This window comes from Pongo pygmaeus, chromosome 6 (genome assembly GCF_028885625.2).
Source record: "Pongo pygmaeus isolate AG05252 chromosome 6, NHGRI_mPonPyg2-v2.0_pri, whole genome shotgun sequence".
NCBI classification, from domain to species: domain Eukaryota; kingdom Metazoa; phylum Chordata; class Mammalia; order Primates; family Hominidae; genus Pongo; species Pongo pygmaeus.
The window spans coordinates 20,695,972-20,715,988 of NC_072379.2; the positions used below are offsets into that span (position 1 = coordinate 20,695,972).

General features: G+C 46.4%; 1 protein-coding gene and 1 long non-coding RNA gene across 4 annotated transcripts in view; one reads left to right on the top strand and one right to left on the bottom strand.

Annotated features, from left to right (window-relative positions):
• The window catches only part of LOC129040483 (uncharacterized), a 44,682-nt gene extending 33,179 nt beyond the window's left edge, over positions 1-11,503 (bottom strand). The window contains exons 1-3 of the long non-coding RNA XR_010127066.1: positions 10,892-11,503; positions 2,586-4,023; positions 1,524-1,582 (exon numbers count right to left, since the gene is read on the bottom strand). This is a non-coding gene — a long non-coding RNA (uncharacterized LOC129040483). The remainder of the gene's footprint in view (positions 1-1,523; positions 1,583-2,585; positions 4,024-10,891) is intronic.
• Positions 11,504-14,711: 3,208 nt separating this feature from the next.
• Positions 14,712-20,017, top strand: part of LOC129040489 (general transcription factor II-I repeat domain-containing protein 1-like) — a 30,886-nt gene continuing 25,580 nt past the window's right edge. For 2 of the 3 annotated variants that reach the window (XR_010127067.1, XM_063668326.1), the window contains exons 1-2: positions 14,752-15,016; positions 19,350-19,415. The gene's annotated coding sequence lies outside the window, so the exon portion shown is untranslated. Of the gene's footprint in view, positions 15,017-19,349; positions 19,416-20,017 lie in introns of all 3 variants that reach the window. The other variant, XM_054495094.2, reaches the window with a different exon arrangement.

Genomic DNA, 20,017 nt, shown 5'->3' on the forward strand with positions numbered 1-20,017 from the left:
GACACAGACAATATAATATTTTTAAGAAGTGGGCAGGGTGGGATTGTCTGTAAAGAAGACACAGTAAGAAAAAACAAAGAGGGCTCAGGGTGAAGCTGCTGGCTGGCACTCCCCAGTGTAGAGAGGATACGGGCAGGGGACTCAAGAGACTGAAAATGAGACAGGGAGGAGCCAAGCAAGAGCCCACAAGGTTTGAAAATTTCCATAAAAATAGTTTTTAAAAGAGTATTGGGGAGCAGGTGACAACCACCTAGAATTCTGCTGAGAAGCAGAATAAAAGTGGGGCAGAGAGCGACTTTGGGAGGCAAAAGATGTTGTAGGAAAGATCAAAACTAAGTATTTGAGGTGTTGATGAAGTGTCTAAGGAGCAAGATAGAAAAGAGAGCTTCGCTGAGGCTTCATCTTCAAATGCTGCGGTGGCTGCTGTCAAAGCTCTCTCTGTTACCGCAGAGCGGCACCCAGGCACAAGTACAGCCCAATAAAAAGGATTCCCAACAGTGTCACTCCTCCTGCATAAAATCCTTGACTGTACAGAAAAATGTACTCAGTAAAAAGCATATGGGTTTCCATTACCTGACTCTCTCTCCTCTTACGTAGGATTAAAACTTTAATAATCTGTGCATATTAAAAATGGTAAGACGGCTGGGCATGGCAGCTCACGACTATAATCCCAGCACTTCGATGGGCCGAGGCAGGCGGATCACCTGAGATCACGAGTTCGAGACCAGCCTGACCAACATGGTGAAACCTCATCTCTACTAAAAATACAAAAATTAGGCAGGCCTGGTGGCAGCCGCCTGTAATCCCAGCTACTCGGGAGGCTGAGCCAGGGAGAATTGCTCGAACCCGGGAGGAGGAGGTTGCAGTGAGCTGAGATGATGCCAGTGCACTCCAGTGTGGGTGACAGAGCAAGACTCCATCTCAAAAAAAAACAGCTAGCAGGTACCATTGGCTATGGGGAGACTAGGGATACGATCTTGCGGCAATCCTTCCATTTTAGTAAATCTAAACAGTGTGATTCCATTCTGTTTTGTCCCCACTCCACTCCAGAGCCAAAACTAGTAAGAAAATCAATTCTATTTCTATTTCTTTCAAAACACATCTAACAATAAGAGATGATATGCACAGCTCCATACTGTAAAAGAAAAACTTCTTATGTCCTGGGTATCACAGACATTTGATGAATGCTTGTTCAGGTGACTGGTGTAGACTTCAATAATAACCCATTCAATGCATTATGCCAGATAAATCTTGCATCTCAAAAGTAGGACAAACATTGTTCTTTTAGTTCTGTCTACCCATAAATGCAATATTTACATGTATTTATAATGGGTTAATAAACATAAAATGAGTTTACTGTTCTAGAGAGTATTAGAATTTTGAAAACATGAATTCTCCTGTCCTAGCACATAATTAATAGTTACAGGCATATTATTTAATATGGAAGGTATCATTAAAAAATGTTAAGCATTAGGTAATTATTGCACATAATCTTCTAATCCGACTTAAGACTGAATGCCTACCTCCTGAAGCTGGTTTGTCAAGCTGTAAATCTTCATGTGTTGAGTTCATAAGTTCATGTCTGAAAGGTAAGAATAAACACTTAATATTCACTAGGCAATATTCAGCAAAGTAATATCCACTAGTATATATTTCACATTTAATCACCAAGGGTGGTTTTGAAAGACAAGGCAGGCTGGGCACGGTGGCTTACGCCTGTAATCCCAACACTTTGGAAGGCAGAGGCAGGCAGATCACGAGGTCAGCAGTTTGAGACAAGCCTGGCCAACATGGTGGCACCCCATCTCTACTAAAATTACAAAACTCAGCCGGGCATGGTGGCAGGTGCCTGTAATCCCAGTTACTCGGGAGGCTGAGGCAGGATAATTGCCTGAACCCAGGGGGTGGAAGCTGCAGTGAGTCGAAATCATGCCACTGCACTCCAGCCTGGGTAATAGAAAGAGACTCCATCTTGGAAAAAAAAAAAATTAAGAAAAGACAATCCAGATGATTGAGCACAACTAAATCTTCATCTGAGGTTTCTATAGAGTAACAAAACAAAATAATATTGTAAATTGTCTCATAAGCTGCTTCATGGAGCATGTGTCCTCACAAGTAAAGTGGTAACTTTGCAACCCACAGGTCTTTGAAGCATATTACAAAAATCTTAAATGGGATCCTTTAATATCACATTGCATTCAAGACTATCTTCCTCCACACAACTAGAAAAACAATCATATATTCCCACATATGCCACAAAAATCTCAGGCCTAAAAACAAGACACGGATACTATTTTCTTTAGCAAAAGTAGCAGAAAACTGTGAAAGAAAATGTCAGTTGCATGCTAGTCAGGTGCGGGCAGTGTTCATGTTTCAAAAGCTAACACTGGCATGACTGACTCAATGTTGGACCCAGATATATTAAAAAGTCGAAGATAAAAATACTTAAAATAGGCCAGGTGCAGTGGCTCACATCTGTAATCCCAGCACATTGGGAGGCTGAGGTAGGTGGATCACCTGAGGTCAGGAGTTTGAGACCTGACCAACATGGAGAAACCCTGTCTCTAGTAAAAATACAAAATTACCTGGGCTTGGTGGGACATGCCTGTAATCCCAGCTACTCAGGAGGCTGAGGCAGGAGAATCACTTGAACCTGGGAGGCAGAGGTTGCAGTGAGCCGAGATCACACCATTGCACTTTAGCCTGGGCAACCAGAGAGAAACTCCATCCAAAAAAAAAAAAAAAAAAAACCCATAATATAAGTCAAACTTCAGTAAATATAACCGTAGTGGTAAATATTTGTCAACAATAAAAAAGATGTATTACTCACAAGAGAGATAAGAGTCAAATAAGAATCCAGGAGTCTTACTTTTTAATCACAAAACAAATCCTTTCCATTGCAAGTAATATCCTCTCAAGGCCAGGAATTCTGTAAGTAGATAGCCTTCCTAAAAAAAATTTCTGGTGGGGCAAAGTGGCTCACATCTGTAATCCCAGCAATTTGGGAGGCCAAGGCGGGTGGATGATGAAGTCAGGATTACCAGACAAGCCTGGCCAACATAGTGAAACCCTGTCTTGGCCAGGCACGGTGGCTCACACCTGTAATCCCAGCACTTTGGGAGGCCGAGGCGGGTGGATCACGAGGTCAAGAGATCGAGACCATGCTGGCTAACACGGTGAAACCCCATGTCTACTAAACGTACAAAAAATTAGCCGGGCGTGGTGGCGGGCGCCTATTGTCCCAGCTACTTGGGAGGCTGAGGCAGGAGAATGGCATGAACCCGGGAAGCGGAGCTTGCAGTGAGCCGAGATCGTGCCACTGCACTCCAGCCTGGGCGACAGAGCGAGACTCCGTCTCAAAAAAAAAAAAAAAAAAGAAACCCCATCTTTACTAAAACTACAAAAAAATTAACCGGGCATGGTGACTTGCACCTGTAGTCCCAGCTACTCAGGAGACTGAGGCAAGTGAATCACTTGAACCCAAGAGGCGGAGGTTGCGGTGAGCCGAGATTGCTCCACTGCACTCCAGTCTGGGCACAGAGCAAGACTGTGTCTCAAAAACAAAAACAAAAACAACAACAACAACAACAATTCCTGGCCTGGCGTAGTGGTCCATGCCTGTAATCCCAGCACTCTGGGAGGCTGAGGCAGGAGGATCACCTGAGTTCAGCAGTTCCAGACCAGCCTGGCCAACATGGTGAAACCCCATCTCTATTAAAAATACAAAATTAGCCTGGTGTAGTGGCGGGCGCCTGTAATCCCAGGTACTCAGGAGACTGAGGCAGGAGAATCGCTTGAACCCAGGAGGCAGAGGCTGCAGTGAGCTGAGATCACAGCATTGTACTCCAGCCTAGATCATGCCACTGCACTCCAGCCTGGGCAACAAGAGTAAAAACTCCATCACAAAAAAAAAAAATAAATAAATAAATAAATAAAAAATTCCTGTGGGGAAGGCCTTCTACATAAAGATCTTCAGCTTGAGACTGGAAAAAACGGGTGGACCTTTGGCTTTTACAGCTTGAGCTATAAAGACCGAAAGAAAAAAGGGTATCATTTAAACACAACATGTAGAAAAGAATAATTATTGAATCTGTATTGCTCTTTAATTTTTATAACTTGATCTTTACTTCTGTTACTGTAACTGAGTCCAAAGAAAAATATTATGAGTAAAATAAAAACACCACCAAAAATGCTAATGTTCTGTTCATCAAAGTCTGCAGTGAAATATCCCATTACGGATAGGTGCAGTGACTCACACCTGTAATCCCAGCACTTTAGGAGGCCAAGAAAGGTGAATCAACTGAGGTCAGGAGTTCCAGACCAGCCTGGCAAACATGGTGAATCCACGTCTCTACTAAAAATAAAAATGTAGCCAGGCAAGGTGGCAGGCACCTGTAATCCCAGCTACTCGGGAGGCTGAGGCAGGAGAATCGCTTGAACCCAGGAGGCAGAGGCTGCAGTGAGCTGAGATCACAGCATTGTACTCCAGCCTAGGCAACAAAAGCAAAACTCTATCTCAAAAAAAAAAAAAAAAAACAGTAAGAGAATTGTGGAGCAGATGGAGCTGAGTCCTACTCATTGTATTTACTTTCCTAAAATAAAACAACATTATAAAAAACATATGACCGGGCGCAGTGGCTCACGCCTGTACTCCCAACACTTTGGGAGGCCAACGTGGGAGGCTCACCTGAGGTCAGGAGTTTGAGACCAGCCTGGCCAACATGGTGAAACCCCAACTCTACTACAAATGCAAAAATTAGGCAGACCTGGTGGCAGGTGCCTGTGATGCCAGCTACTTGGGAGGCTGAGCCAGGGAGAATTGCCTGAACCTGGGAGATGGATGTTGCAGTGAGCTGAGAGATCACGCCACTGCACTCCAGCGTGGGCGACAGAGCAAGACTCCATCTCAAAAAAAAAAAAAGAAAAGAAAAGAAAAGCTAGCAGGTGCCATTTGCTATGGGGAGACTAGGGATATGATCTTGCGGCAATCCTTCCATTTTAGTAAATCTTAACAGTGTGATTCCATTCTGTTTTGTCCCCACTTCACTCCAGGGGCAAAACAAGTAAGAAAACCAACTCTATTTCTATTTCTTTCAAAACACATCTAAACAATTAAGAGATGATATGCATGGCTCTATACTCTAAAAGGAAACATTCCTGTGTCCTGGGTATCACGGACATTTCATGAATGCTTGTTCAGGTGACTGATGTAGACTTCAGTAATAACCTGTTCAATGCACTATGCCAGATAAATCTTGCATCTCAAAAGTAGGCCAAATTTTGTTCTTTTAGTTCTGTCTACCCATAAGTGCAACATTTACATGTATTTATAATGGATTAAAAAAAGAAAATGAGTTCACTGTTTTAGAGAGTATTAGAATTTTGACAAATGAGGCCGGGCGGGGTAGCTCTGGCCTGTAATCCCAGCACTTGCGGAGGCCGACATGGGTGGATCATCTGAGGTTGGGAGTTTGAGACTAGCCTGACAAACATGGAGAAACCTTTCCACCTCTATTAAAAATACAAAATTATCCGGGTGTGGTAGCGCATGCCTGTAATCTCAGCTACTCAGTAAGCTGAGGCAGCAGAATTGCTTGAACCCAGGAGGCAGAGGTTGCGGTGAGCCTAGATTGTGCCATTGCACTCTAGCCTGGGCAACAAGAGCAAAACTCCGTCTCAAAGATTAAAAAAAAAAATTAAAAAAAAAATTTTTGACAACATCAATTCTCCTGTCCTGGAACATAATTAATAGTTACAAGCATATTATTTCATGTGGAAGGTACCATTTTAAAAAAAACAATGTCAAGCATTAAATAATTATTGCACATAATCTTTTTTTTTTTTTTTTTTGAGATGGAGTCTCACTCTGTCGCCCAGGCTGGAGTGCAGTGGCGGGATCTCGGCTCACTGTAAGCTCCGCCTCCCAGGCTCATGCCATTCTCCTGCCTTAGCCTCCCGAGTAGCTGGGACTACAGGCGCCCACCACCATGCCCGTCTAAGTTTTTGTACTTTTAGTAGAGATGGGGTTTCATCCAGTTAGTCAGGATTGTCTCGATCTCCTGACCTCATGATCCACCCACCTCGGCTTCCCAGAGTGCTGGGATTACAGGTGTGAGCCACCATGGCCGGCCTGCACATAATCTTCTAATCTGACTTAAGACTGAAGACCTACCTCCTGAAGCTGGTTTATCAAGCTGTAAATCTTCATGTCTTAAATTCATAAGTTCATGTCTGAAAGGTGAGACTACTTAATATTCACTAGGCAATATTCAGCAAAGTAACATCCACTAGTACATACTTAACATTGAATCACCAAGGGTGGTTTTGAAAAGACAAGACAGGCTGGGCACGATCGCTCACACCTGTAATCCCAGCACTTCGGGAGGCCGAGACTGGCAGATCACAAGGTCAGGAGTCCTAGACCAGCCTGGCCAACATGGTGAAACATTGTCTCTACTAAAACTACAAAAATTAGCCGTGCGTGGTGGCAGGTGCCTGTAATCCCAACTACTCAGGAGGCTGAAGCAAGAGAAGTGCTCGAACCCAGGAGGTGGAGGCTGCAGTGAGCCAAGGTCATGCATGCCACTGCACTCCAACCTGGGTGACAGAGCAAGACTCCATCTCAGGGGAAAAAAAAATTAAGAAAAGAAAAGACAATCTGGATGCTTGAGCACCACTAAACCTTCATTTGAGGTTTCTACAGAGTAACAAAACAAAATAATAATTGTAAACTGTCTCACAAGGTGCTTCATGGAGCATGTGTTCTCACAAGTGACCTACTTTACAACCTACAGGTCTTTGAAGCATATTACAAAAATCTTAAATGGGATCCTTTAATATCACATTGCATTCAACACTATCTTCCTCTACACATCTAGAAAAACAATCATATATTCCCATATATGCTATAAAAATCTCAGGTCTAAAAGCAAGACATGGATACTATTATTTTTAGCAATAAGTAGCAGAAAATTGTGAAAGAAAATGTCAGTTGCATGCCAGTCAGGTGCGGGCAGTGTTCATGTTTCAAAAGCTAACACTGGCATGACTGACTCAATGTTGGACCCAAACAAATTAAAAAATGGTAGATAAAAATACATACAATACGCCGGGCGCGGTGGCTCAAGTCTGTAATCCCAGCACTTTGGGAGGCTGAGGCGCGTGGATCACAAGCTCAGGAGGTCAAGACCAGCCTAGCCAATAATGGTAAAACCCCGTCTCTGCTAAAAATACAAAAATCAGCTGGGCATGTTGGTAGGCACCTGTACTCCCAGCTACTTGGGAGGTTGAGGCAGGAGAATTGCTTAAAGCTGGGAGGTGGAGGTTGCAGTGAGCCGAGATTGCGCCACTGCCCTCCAGCCTGGGCTACAGAGCAACACTCTGTCTCAAAACAACAACAAAAAAACATAAAATAACTCAAACAATTAAATATAACCCTAGTGGTGAATGAACATTTGTCAACAATAACAAAGATATATTACTAAGAACAGAGATAGAGTCCAACAAGAACCCAAGAGTCTTACTTTTTAATCACAAAATGAATCCTTTCCTTTGCAAGGAATTCCATAAGTAGATAGCCTTCTTAAAAAAGATTCCTGGCGGGGCGAGGTGGTTCATGCCTGTAATCTCAGCACTTTGGGACGCTGAAGAGGGAGGATCACCTGAGGTCAGGAGTTTGAGACCCGCCTGGCCAACATGGTGAAACCCCAACTCTACTAAAAATACAAAAATTAGGCGGGCGTGGTGGTGGGTGCCTCTAATCACAGCTACTCAGGAGGCTGAGGGAGGAGAATTGCTTGAACCTGGGAGGCAGATGTTCAGTAAGCCGAGATCATACCATTGCACTCCACCATGGGCAATAAGAGTGAAACTCTAGCTCAAAAAAGAAAGAAATATCCCATTGCTTTAAGGCAATGTAGACACAGCCAGACTTTCTACAAAAATCTGAACCACATTATAAAGCCAAAAAAAATCACCATCTAATTTTATTTAATACATACAGTACTAAATGGAAGAGGTAATATTTTCAAAACATAAACATTAGTGTAACCTTATTGGACTTTTACAAATAATTTTTTACATAACAGAAGCTGAAGATTCTTGTGAACTGCAACATTTCAGCAAGCATTTATTTACTCAAAATTAAAATAATAACAACAGCTATAAAAAGTCAAGAGCTGGCCAGGCGTGGTAGCTCACGCCTGTAACCCCAGCACTTTGTGAGGCTGAGGAAGGTCGATCACCTGAGGTCAGGAGTTCCAGACCAGCATGACCAACATGGTGAAACCCCGTATCTACTAAAAATACAAAAACTAGCAGGGCGAGGTGGCACTCGCCTGTATTTCCAGCTACTGGGGAGGCTGAGGCGAGAGGATTGCTTGAACCTGAGAGGTGGAGGTTGCAGTGAGCTGAGATGGTGCCACTGCACTCCAGCCTGGGTGACAGAGCAAGACTCTCTCTCAAAGAAAAAAAAAGTCAAGAGCATGGGAAGTATTAAAATCAAACATAATCAACGGTCTCCCATCAGAACAGCTCCATTTTTTGGCTATCATTGTGTTAATGTCTATTTGCTAAACATTGATATTTGTACTAACGTTTCAAGTGTACCATGTAACACATTAGTGCTGACTTAGGTTTAATATCCTTTGCTGTACACTAAACTTCAGTATTATATATCACAACAAAACTATCTTTCCCTAAGGTAATTACCACTAATATTGCATTAAAATTATGAAATGTGAAGTTTGTTTTTATAACTTCACAACAGCTGAACATTATTGTCTTTAAACAAAATAATCTAATCAATCACCATCACAATAAAAGCCCCACAACATAATCTGTTTCACCTTATAAAAAGCACTGACATTTATAAAATGGTCATAGTCAATTTATAAAACTGTAATAGCAAATTATTTTTACTCAGAATAGTACTAACTATAAGAAAAACATAGGCCAGGTGTGGTGGCTCACGCCTGTAATCCCAGCACTTTGGGAGGCAGGTGGATCACTTGAGGTCAGGAGTTCGAGACCAGCCTGGCCTACAAGACAAAAAACTCTGTCTCTACTAAAAATACAAAAATTAGCTGGGCGTGGTGGTGCACGCCTGTAATCCCAGCTACTTTGGAGGCTGAAGCAGCAAAATTTCTTGAACCTGGGAAGCAGAGGTTGCAGTGAGCCGAGATAGTACCACTGCACTCCAGCCTGGGTGACAGAGCGAGATTCTGTCTCAATCAATCAACCAATAAAAACATAAGAAGGAAACATTTACTATGTATTTATATGCCTGGTATTATGTGAAGCACTTTACTATCTTATCAAATCTTCGGGATGGATCTTCAGTTCTCATGAACACAAAAGAGGATATTAAGGCTCAGAAAGGAGAAGAGATGTGGCCAGGCTGTGTCCCCAGAGCCTAAGACGTTACCACTACGTTACGGTGCTTCCAAATAGCACATGTTATGAGGTTTTTGCTTTAAAATGAACCAATAAAAAACAAAGGCAAAAAAGGCGTACGCTATTAAAAAGTGGAAAAAACACTGAAAGAACCTTAAGCTCATAACTAAAAATATTATGGAAAAGTTATTTAATTCATTAGTAAATTTACTCTAATTCTAGACTTTCATTGAGGGGTAGGTTATATTACTCACGATGAAGAAAAAATGTTCAAGTATATTAACATAAACATCATCAATATGGTTTATCACGTTTAAATATTCACTTAAATCACTTCAGTTAAAATTCTGCATGTCATACAATTCTATAGCTTGCTAGTAGATTGCAAAATAAATAGTCATCCAAATAAAAACGGCAAAACACATGATGTTTTTCACTGGTTGTTGCTATTTTTAGGTGAGCATTTACTATATACCATCAGAGAGACGATAATAACAAATTGCTAATTTCTTTCATCATTATATAAAGGTGGCTTTAGGATAGAATAGGATAAGGGAAAAGAAGAATTTGAAATCTAACGTCAACTCAGCGATGCATCAAAACAAAGGCAGAAACAATAGGGGCATCTTGGTGAATACCGAATTTTTTCTTCAGACAGAATTTTGCTCTTGTTGCCCAGGCTAGAATGCAGTGGCACCATCTTGCCTCACTGCAACCTCCGCCTCCCAGGTTCAAGCAGTGCTCCCACCTCAGCCTCCCAAGAAGCTGGGACTAAAGGCATGTGCCACCACGCCCGGATAATTTCGCATTTTTAGTAGGTCAGGCTGGTCTCGAACTCCCACCTCAGGTGATCTGCCTGCCTCGGCCTCCCAGAGTGCTGGGATTACAGGTGTGAGCCACTGCGCCCGGCCGAATAACGAATTTAACATAGCAGATTGAGAGAAACAATTAGTTTAAAAAAATATTATTTGGCCGGGCACGGTGGCTCACGCCTATAATCCCAGCACTTTGGGAGGCCGAGGTGGGTGGATCACAATGTCTAGAGTTTAAGACCAGCCTGGCCAAGATCGTGAAACCTTGGCTCACCTAAAAATACAAAAATTAGTGGGGCATGGTGGCGGGCACCTGTAATCCCACCTGCTCGGTAGGCTGAGGCAGAGAATTGCTTGAACCTGGCAGACAGAGGTTGCAGTGAACTGAGATCATGCCACTGCACTTCAGCCGCAGTGACAGGGCGAGACTCCATCTCAAAAAAAAACATATATATATATATATATTTTTTTAATCAAATCCCTAAGATCCAGGGCTTTGCAATAAATATATAAAGAAATCCCAAATAGCCACACTGAAAGTATAAAAGAAATGCTAATTGATAATTAGAGAAATACAACTTTTCCTTAGCTTTCTAGTAATCTAGAAACAAAGAAAGTTTCTAATATTTAGACAGACACTACAAAGTGCCTTACATGGAAAGACGTGTAAGGATGGCATGACTCACCAGCAACCCTGGGCTTGTCCACAGTACCCCCATGATGAAACAGCAACTCCATTGTGTAAATGCTCATGAACAAACTATTACAGGACTTTTCCAGTTTAGACACACCATATTTTCTTTCAGACAATTCTTCAACCTGTTTACGTAGATCAGTGATACGACTATTCCATTTCTCTGAAAACTGACCAGAAGTTGATTCTCAATAATACATCCCTATATCACAGCAGCAATAACATATAATGACTTATTTCCTGTATTTTACATTCTAACAGACCATATCATTTTACTGCTTTCAAAAAAAATTTTCCCCCTTTTTGGTGGTTCTTAGAATTAGTTTAATGGGAGACTATAAGAGAAGTTTTAAAGTTTAGTACCTCTTTTTAGCCTTTTAATTTATGAAAAGCAGGAGGGCAGAAAAGATCAATCAAATTAAACATGACAACAGGGAGGCCACAATGAGGAGGTCTCCAGGGGTCTTTTAGCAAACTTCCTAAAACATGTCTCAGCTGTATGGAAATAAGATTTTACAGTGGCGGTGGTACAGGCCTATAATCCTAGCACTTCGGGAGCAGAGGCTGGGCAGATCGCTTTGAGCTAAGCGCAACATAGTGGAAAACCCCCTCCCCTCCCCCACCCCCCAGTCCCGCCCCCGTCTCTACCAAAAATACAAAACTTAGCCAGGCGTAGTGGCAGGCGCCCGTAGTCTCAGCTACTTGGGAGGCTGAGGCAGGAGAATTCCTTGAACCCAGGAGGCGGATGTTGCAGTGGGCTGAGACTGCACCACTGCCAGCCTGGATGACAGAACAAGACTCTGTCTCAAAAAAGAAAAAACAAAAACACAAGGTTAAGAGGAACCCCAGACCTTACAGATACAAGTTTCACAGGGACCCCAAAGCAAAAATCCCAACCCTTTTTCTCCCAATCATTGAAACACCAGGAGGGTGTAATAGTTTTGCAGCCTAGCTGTAGCAGGCTGATGCCCCCAAGATGCCCACATCATAATCCGATGAACATGACCTTATATGGCAAAAGGGGCTTTGCACGTATAATGAAGTTGAGAGTCTTTGGCCAGCTTGTCCCCACAGGGTTTATGTACTCACCTGGATCCTTATAAGAGCAGAGCAGGTGATGGAGAGTGGTGGGAGGTGTAGTGATGAAAGCAGGAAACTCGAGTCATTCGAGAAGGGCAGCACAAGCTGAGGAGTACAGGCCGCCTCCAGGGCCAGGAAACGGATTCTCCCGCAGAGCCTGGGAAGGCACTGAGCCTGCTCCCACCTTGACTCAGTGGGACTGACTTTAGAATTCTGGCCTTCAGAACTGGAAGGGAATATCTCTGTGCTGTTTTAAGCCACTAAGGGTGTGGTAATTTGTTGCAGCAGCAACGGGGAACTAGTATTGTAGTGAAGCCTCAAAACCCACCTGAAGGGGCCAGGCGCAGTGGCTTACGCCTGTCATCCCAGCACTTTGGGAAGCCGAGGTGGGCAGATCACTTCAGGTCAGGAGTTCCAGACCAGCCTGGCCAACATGGTGAAACCCCGTCTCTACAAAAAATACAAAAATTAGCCAGCTGTGGTGGCGCATGCCTGTAATCTCAGCTACTCAGGAGGCTGAGACATGGGAATTGCTTGAACCCGGTGGGGGCAGGCAAAGGTTGCAGTGAGCAGAGATTGCACCACTGCCCTCCAGCCTGGGTGACAGAGTGAGACTGCGTGTAAAAAAAAAAAATAACCCCCACCTGAAGGAGGTTTCCAGTTCTGCCAGCAGTCTCCCACCCAACCCCCAAAAAGCAGACATTCCTTTGCTGTGGGCCATGGAGAGGCAGAAGGAAGCGCCTCCTCATGGCAGAGGCCTACCCAGGAGAAACCCAGGGGAAGGCACTGCCGGGCCAGCCCCTCTGCCAAAGCCATTTTCTTTTTTCTTTTTTTTTTTTTTTGAGACACAGTTTCACTCTGTCTCCCAGGCTGGAGTACAGTAGCACGATCTTGGCTCACTTCAACCTCTACCTCTCCAGTTCAAACGATTCTCCTGCCTCAGCCTCCCAAATAGCAGGGATTATAGTGGCGTAGCACATCTAGCTAATTTTTTTATTTTTAGTAGAGATACGGTTTTGCCATGTTGCCCAGGCTGGACTCGAACTCCTGGCCTCAAGTGATCCACCTGTCTCAGCCTCCCAAAGTGCTGGGATTACAGGCATGAGCCACCGCACCTAGCACTCGTCAAGGCCTTTGATGGCAGGTTTTTCCAGGTGATCAGTCCTTGTCTGGTCTGGCTCTGTCACACTCTCCCTCTCACCAAGTCCAAACCCCTAGCTAGTTTTCAGAGGAGGAGAGTGTGTACCCACCAAGTTCGAACCCCTAGCTAGTTTTCAGAGGAGGAGAGTGTGTACCCCAATCCCAGCTTGGTATGGTTCAGATCTGTATTTAACTCATGAAGCCTGGCTGCTCCCCAGGCCCTGGAGAAAAAAAGGGTCTCGATGCAGGTATGATACAGGACGGGCCTGTCCCCAGGACCGTGTAAGAGGGAAGCCCAATGTGCCACCAGGTTGGCAGGACTGGGGAAGGGAAAGTGTTATGGTAGCCCCAAGTCTAAAAAGAGGCAGCAGAGGGAGCAGGACAGTGCTCCCATGGAACTCAAGCCGCTGCCTGAGTGAGGTGAGGGAAGAGTGCACCCACTGACATCAGGGGGCAGAGAGGCGCGGTTCCAGCGCGGCTTTTCCCGCTTCTTGCCATGTTACTCTGATCCCCTTCAGGTGAGCCCGCCCATTTTGGGCCCAGGGTTGCCGCTGGGGCCTGTAACCAAATGCAGCCCCCCATGGCCATGGCCCCAGGAGTGGGGCAGAGCAGGGAGGAGTCCTGGACTGAGGAGACCCAGGGGCAGGAAGGAATGGGCCTCAAACTCCAGGAGGGGGTCCTTCTCATGGGTCCTGCTTTCTGGCCTCTCCTCGCTTACCCCTGGGCTGATCACCCTGGGAAGAACTGAGCCAAGGTTTCTCACCCTCAAGTCCGAGGGGTTCAATTACCGGGCCCTTAGGGAGGTGTCAGCCCCCTGAAACGATGCAAGGTGCCTGGCCTAATTTTTATATTTTTAGTAGAGATGGGGTTGCACATGTTGGCCAGGCTGGTCTCGAGTTCCTGACTTCAAGTGATGGCCTGCCTAGGGCACCCAAAATGTTGGCATTACAGGCGTGAGCAAACGCGCTGGGCCAGCCCTATTTATTTCAGCCTATACATTTTGCACTTGTTAAAAGTATTTGAACATACAATTCTGTTTTCTTTAAGCAGTCCCTCCCTGTTGCACACTTGGATAGTTTTTTTACTTTTTTAGACAGGGTTTACCTCAGTCTCGCAGGCTGGAGTGCTGTGATGGGATCATAGGTCATTGCAGCCTTGAACTTTGGGGTTCAAGTATCTGGGAAGCTGAAGTGGGACTACAGAGACGGGGTCGCGCCATGTTGCCTAGGCTGCTCTTTAACTCCTGGCCTGAAAGGATCCTTCCACCTCAGCGCCCGGATATAGTTTTCTAGTTTTCACCCACAGAAACACCGTGCTGGGTCAGAGTTTGTCAACTACCCTTCTCCAGCCAGCAACACACACAACATGGAGGGGAAGTCGCGGTTACCAGGCACCACTCTGAAGACAGAACAGCCCAGCTCCAGGCACTGTAGCGTCACTGTGACGTCGCAGAAGGCCTGGCGCTATTACGCCGCCGAGGGCACGCGCCTGTGACGTCAGCGAAGGCGCGCCCCAGTGACGACACAGACACCCGCCCCTCATGTGGAACCAATCGGAACTCGAGGTGCGGCTGCCCGGGTGTCCAGAAGCGCGCATGCGCAGACGCGCGGCCACAACCGGCCGCTCAGTGTTCGCAGGCTCCGACCAGGCCGCCAACACCAGTAAGCTACAGGGGGGCGCTTTACCACTGCCTGTGCTACTACTACCGGCGCGACTTCCCAGCCTGCAACGTAGGGCGCAGCAAGGGCCTGACGCTGAGCGAGCAGGCGCTGCACACCAAGCGGTTGTCGCCGGGCGGGCACAAACAGATGGTCAGGCAAAAGCTCCTCAATGGCCACTGCAAGCCAGCTAGCTCCGGCTGCAGCCGTTGCCGCACACTCGCCTCACCTCAGCCTGGGTACGTGCGCCCCCCAACACCTCCTCCAGCCAGGTCCCGGGGAGCCCGCAGCGTCCCCCGCCGCCCGGCGCCGCTCATCCTGGGCAGGCTTGGCTCCCTCTGAGGCTGCCCTGCTTTAGGGAGCTGAACCCCCCCATCTTGACAGCTGATGGCCGTTGCAACAACATTAAAGCCTTTGGAACTTTGTAGCGGGGCTACAAGGGGCTAGGAAACGAAGAAAACATCTTTTTAAAAATATAAGCTACCGGGCCGAGCGCAGTGGTTCACGCCTGTTATCCCAGCACTTTGGGAGGCCGAGGCGGGTGGATCACGAGGTCAGGAATTCAAGACCGTCCTGGCTAGCATAGTGAAACCCCGTCTCCACCAAAAATACAAAAATTAGCCGGGCGTGGTAGCGGGCACCTGTAATACCAGCGACTCGGGAGGCTGAGGCAGAGGCAGAGAATTGCTTGAACCCGGGAGGCGGAGGTTGCAGTGAGGCGAGATCGCGCCACTGCACTCCAGCCTGGGCGACAGAGCGAGACTCCGTCTAAAAAAAAAAAAAAATTGGTATTCTGATGTATATTGCACAGTGTGTCAACCTCAAATAATAAACAGGGTCAGAATCTAAAGGGAGTTTATTCATGCACAGAGTTTAAGGAGGGCCACCTGGGAAGCACGGATACCCAAGAGTGGAAGACAGTGTTCCAAGGCTTAGAAGTTTGGGATCACTTGCATAGAGAAAGTTTAGGGAAGCTTAGCAGAATTTCAGCATCTCTCCGTTTAAGGCTTAATATGTAGTTAAAACAATCTGATTGGTCCAGGTGGTCTTTCTTTCACTCTGTCACCCAGGCTGGAGTGCAGTGGTGCAATCGTAACTCATTACAGCCTCAGCCTCCCTGGCTCAAGCGATCCTCCCACCTGGGCATCCCTAGTAGCTGGGACTACAGGCATGCACTAACACACCTGACTAATTTTTGTATTTTTTGTAGAGACAGGGTTTCACCACATTGCCCAGGCCAGTCTCAAATTCCTGGGCATAAGCAGTCCTTTCACCTCGGCCTCCCAAAGTACTGGGATTACAGGCATGAGCGACTGCACCCAGACGAGGTGGTCTTTTTTCCGGGAAAGTGTATTTTACCTTCTACACTGAAGATGTAAGTCATGGGGTCTTTTGTGCCATCTGGTGTGAGTTAGGTACAGAACAATAAAGGAGGCAGTTAATCTGTAACAAAGATAAGTGATTGTAAGGAGAGGAGGACTAGTCTCTGGTCTCTCATAGTCATTTGCAGAATGAAAATAATAAGGAAGGAATAAATTATAATTTAAGAAGCAGAAGTTATAAACATGCTATGTGACTCGGTCAGGGTGTAACTTCCCTCTTGGCATGATAAATTTATAGAGGGTCCTGATACTTTTTTTTTTCTTTTATACTTGCTAGATTCTCTGCACTGTTGATCCCACAACAATTCTTCCAGGTAGATGCTGCTATCCACTTTTTTGTTGTTTGTTTTTGAGACAGAGTCTTGCTCTGTCATCCAGGCTGGAGTGCAGTGGCGTGATCATGGCTCACTGCAACCTCTGCCTCCTGGGTTCAAGCAATTCTCCAACCTCAGCCTCCCCAGTAGCTGGGATTACAGGTGCCCACTACCACACCCAGCTAATTTTTGTGTTTTTAATAGAGACCAGGTTTCACTTTGTTGACCAGGCTGGTCTTGAATTCCTGACCTCAGATGATCCACCCGACTCGGCCTCCCAAAGTGCTGGGATTACAGGCATGAGCCACCGTGCCCCGCCCACATTTTAGAAAACGGATTCTAAGGCACAGAGAGTTCAAGTACCTTTCCAAAGATGACACAGCTCCTAAAGTGCTAGGATTACAGGCATGAGCCACTGCTCCCAGCCTTTTAAACTCAATTTAAATTATAAGTGTGATCACTATAGAAAATATGTGTGTTATTTATCTGCTGCTATGTAACAAATTACTCCAGACCTAGTGGCTTAAAATAAATACTTAGGGCCAGGCACAGTGGCTCATACCTATAATCCCAACACTTTGGGAGGCCGAGGTGGGCAGATCACTTGAGTCCAGCAGTTTAAGATCAGCCTGGGCGACATAGTGAGACTCCATCTCTACAGAAAATACAAACATTAGAGGATTTTGCATGTGTGTGTTTTTCTATTTACACATGTCTGATATGAAACAGTTAAATGATAGACAACTGTGTAACACATGGAGCAGGTGCAGTGGCTCATGTCTGTAATCCTAGCACTTTGGGAGGCCAATGTGGGAGGATCGCTTGAGCCCAGGAGTTCGAGACCAGCTTGGGCAACATGACGAAACCCTTTCTCTACAAAAAATTTTAAAAAGTAGCCAGCCGTGGTGGTGCACGCCTCTAGTTCCAGCTACTGAGGAGACTGAGGCAGGTGGATCGCTTGATCCCAGGAGTTTACAACCAGCCTGGGCAGCAAAGCAAGACCCCATCTCTACAAAAAATAAAACAATTAACTGGATGTGGTGGTACATACCTGTAGTCCCAGCTATTCGGGAGGCTGAGGTGGGAGAATCGCTTGAGCCCAAGAGGTTGAGGCTGCAGTGGGCTGCGATTGCACCACTGCACTCCAGCCTGGGCAGCAGAGCAAGACCCTGTCTCTTGAAACAAAACAAAAAACTATGTAACACGTGAAGGAAAAAGCTCCAATCACATCCTCCTAAGGCAACCACTAGTATTCCTAGTACCTACCCTTTGTATGTTTTTCTCTATGTGCTAACTCATGTGATGACTATTTTCAACAAATTGTCCTGTGTTCTCACCTGGATTTTTTTTTTTTTTTTTTTTTTTGAGACGGAATCTCACCCTGTTGCCCAGGCTGGACTGCAGTGGCTTGACCTCGCTCCCAGGTTCACGAGATTCTCCTGTTTCGGCCTCCCGAGTAGCTGGGATTACAGGCACTCACCACCATGCCTGGCCAATTTATATTTCTAATAGACACGGGGTTTCCCCATGTTGGCCAGGCTGGTCTCGAACTCCTGGCCTCAAGTGATCCACCCACCTCGGCCTCCCAAAGTGCTGGGATGACAAGCATGAGCCACCGTGCCTGGCCGAGGACTTTGTCTTGTTCCCATGTGTCCTCGGTGTCTACAACAGACTAGCTTGGGAGGTACATGCAAAATGATCTCAGCCTGCTTCTGTGTGAAGGCCAGGGTGGGCACCTGTATGGAATCAGGATCCCTGATCCCATTGGAGTGGGTGCCGTGCTTCAGAGTTGGGGTCCCCTAGCCCTCCATTCCCCAGCTATCTGGTCTGACGTCAGCAGTGCAAGGCTTAGGAGATGATGAACATGGCTTCCCGGCATCCTCTTTTCTCTTTTAGACAAAGGCTTGAGTGAGGACCCACGGCCTGAGGAGAGGCCCGTGGAGGGTGAGGCACTGTCTACCCCCAACGTTTTACGCCCACCGCCACCCCATGTCTCCTCCCCTGCCCTCCATCTACCCTTGGCCTCTGGGTCTCTTCCTTCTCTCCATCCCATCTTTCTCCAGCACCCTGGTTTGGGGGTGGGAGTCCTGTGGGCTGCCTGAGATGGGAGGAGATTTAAGGATATGTCTTCTAGAACCAGGAGGTACCTGGTCAGAGCTGCAAGCAGTTCCCACTGCTAAGGGAAATTACAAGACTTTGCTGCTTTCCACAAAGGTTTCAAGACTGGGAACTGAGCCTCCTCTATCTGAACAAGTAGAATAGAGGCCTGAAAGCACAAAATTGGCTTTGTGTCCAGCAGACACACCCATTTTCAGAAAGGTGAGAATTCCCTCCCTGCTGAGAATGGAAGTAGGACAGAGAGAGAGGGAGGCCAGCGTGAGGGTGGGTCTGTTTCACCTCTGGAGTATCCTGGAATGGAATGAGGGAGTGTCAGAGGAGAGAATTGTCACTTCCCCAAACCTAGCCTGGCAGGAGGAAGCATGAAGTCTTCCACTGCCACCTGGTGGCGGCGTGCTCAATTTGCAGGCTTAGTGTGTACCCGCTAGTTCTGTCACATACTATACTCAGTCACATACCTAGAAAGACCCATGGTCACTCCTAGTCCACAGAACCTTCCAAATCTTCATTCAGGCTGGTGGTGCCCTAGATTTGATTTCACAAACAGGAAAGTGAGCCCTGTCTGGCTCACAGGAATTGTGGATCTGTCTGCGTGTGCCATTTCTGAGGAAATAAGTTGCCCACCGCCACCGCCCCAGCCCCAGCCTTCCCCCATTCCAAGATCTCACCACAGGGCCAATCTTGGTACCAGCAGAGCAGGAACATCAGCCGAGAAGCTGCCACCAAAGAGCCTTAACAGACTGCCTTTTGCCTTCCAGACAGTCAAGGTGATGTGATCCGGCCCCTGTGGAAGCAGGTGGAGTTGCTCTTCAACACAAGATACGGTGAGCAAGAAGTGGGACAGGGTTGGGGGCATCCCAGCCCCCTCCAGTGGCCCTGTTTGCAGAAGGGCTTTGGACCCATCCCCTTGCCAGCTCCCATCCCAGCTGCTCTCTGGGCAGGGACAAGGGAGGGAGGGAAGGGAGGAGCTGGGACCCTCCTTTAAAAAAAGAGAATAAGATAAGATAACCTTAGTGGTGTGCCAGGCATGAGGCTAGGTGCTTCCCCATGTTTTTTTGTTTTGTTTTGTTTTGTTTTGTTTAGACAGAGTCTGACTCTGTGGCCCAGACTGGAGTGCAGTAGCACAATGTCGGTTCACTGCAACCTCCGCCTCCCAGGTTCAAGTGATTCTCCTGCCTCACCCTCCCGAGTAGCTGGGATTGCAGGCGCTTGCCACCACACCCAGCTAATTTTTGTATTTTTAATAGAGACAGGGCTTCACCATGTCGGCCAGGCTGGTCTTGAACTCCTGACCTTAAGCGATCCTCCCACCTCTGCCTCCCAAAGTGCAGGGATGACAGGCATGAGCCACTGTGCCCAGCCCCCCGTGTTCTTCTATCCCACCTCACAAAATCCCCATGTCCTAAGACCCACTTTACAGGTGAGG